This window comes from Galeopterus variegatus, unplaced genomic scaffold (genome assembly GCF_000696425.1).
Source record: "Galeopterus variegatus unplaced genomic scaffold, G_variegatus-3.0.2 Scaffold720, whole genome shotgun sequence".
NCBI lineage: Eukaryota > Metazoa > Chordata > Mammalia > Dermoptera > Cynocephalidae > Galeopterus > Galeopterus variegatus.
In genome coordinates, this window is record NW_007726831.1 from 107,515 (window position 1) to 109,556 (window position 2,042).

Here is a 2,042-nt window from a genome sequence, read left to right on the forward strand (position 1 = left end):
TCACACACACACACAAAACAAACAAACAACAACAACAACAAAAAGAAAAAAAAAACCGGGGGGGGGGGAGAGGAAGATATAACAACCACAATTTTTTTTGAAATTCTTACAACAAGCAAATGGAGGGGACACACTTGGGTGGGAGGGGGGAGAGGGAGGAGAGAGGGAGGTTTCGGTGATGGGACATAATAATCAACTACATTGTATATTGACAAAATTAAAAAAAAAGAAATAGAATAGAATATCAGAGTTAAAAATAAATAAATAAATAAATAAATAAAGTTCCTTTGAATTCAAACCATAAACTCTCTAGTTTTATTTTTTTAGCTTCTAAAATGTAAGATGATAATCTCACAATTCTGAATCTGATCAGCTGATCAGTACTCTTTCATTTAACCTTGATACAGGCCCTAATTTTTATTTTAAACACCATGCTTACAGACTTTTAATTAAAAACTAAAACTATGAATTAGATTTCTTAACAAATTGGACATTTTTCCAAAGATGTGAATCTAAGAAATGCTGATACCGCTTATCCTTTTGTAAACAATGGAACATATTCATTAAATTAATATAATATAGATGGTGACGGTACTTAGAAGGATTGCTCACATATGATTATTCAATATGAGAATAAATGGTAACGTAACTAAGGATGCTTGGACTTAAACTCAATGTAAAAATAGTGATATGTGCTGAATTGTAATAGTTTCTTAAAAGTGTATTAAAGTTTATGGTAATTGTGAATGCCACAATGGCATATAGACAATAACCTCATTAAACTGTCCCACATTTACATACAACTATGCTTAGTAGCTACACCTAGCTACAATCAGTAGTGTATTTGTAACTGCTCTGAAAGTTACAAAAACATTTTTATATGCAGAAAAGGCACTTTCCATGTCTAATTTTAAGAACTGGCACTACCACCTATGGCGTATATTCAAAGACACGAGCAAGATTGTGTCTAAAAGATACACCTGCATCCTTCAGAAGCTTGAAATTCCAAAATTATGCATTCTCTTTCCTAGGCTATATCATTACTTTGTTTTTTACCAAATATCAAGCATCTTTTATTTTATTTAATTGAAACATATTAACTGTACATATTCATGAGGTACAGAGTTAGATTTCAATACATGTATACAATGTGTAGTGAGCCAATCAGGGTAGTTAGCAAATATACAAATGCAAAAATTTATTGTTTCTTTTAAGTTCTTTGAAGTTTCATTAAAGCTCCTCTCTTTTAGCCATGTGACAACATACATTAAGCTATTGCTAATTATAGATGTCTAGCAGTACTGTACACCAATAGACATTATTTTCCCTATCCAGATGTAATTTTGTATCCTTTAACAAACCTCTTACTATCCTCTTTGCCACTTCTACTTTAACCACAGTTCTAGTCTGTACTTCTAAAAGTTCAACTTATTATTATTACTATTTTTATTATTTTAGCTCCAACATATGAATGAGAACATACAGTATTTCCCTTTCTGTACCTGGTTTATTTCACTTAACATGATTTTCTCCAAGCTCATATGTGCTGCTCCAAATGGCAGAATTTCATTTTTTTTTTTTTATGGCTGAGTAGTATTCCATGTCTACCACATTTTCTTTATCCAGTCATCTGCTGATGGACATTTAGGTTAGTTCCAAATCTTGGCTATTGTGAACGGAGCCACAATAAACACGGGAGTGCAGGTATCCCTTCAACATGTTGATTTCCTTTTCTTTGGATATATTTCCTGTAGTGAGATTGCTGTATTGTATGATAGTTCTATCTGTAGTTATTTGAGAAACCTCCAGACTGTCGTGCACAATGGCTACACTAATTTACAATCCCACCAACAATGTATAAGAGTCTCCCTTTCTCTGTATCCTCACCAATATTTTTTATTCCCTTTCTTTTTGATAATAGCCATTCTAACCGTGATGAGATATCTTACTGCTGTCTTGATTTTCATTTCCTTGATAATTAGTGATATTAAGCATTTTTCATGTACATGTTGGCCATTTGTATGTTTTCCTTTGAAAAATGT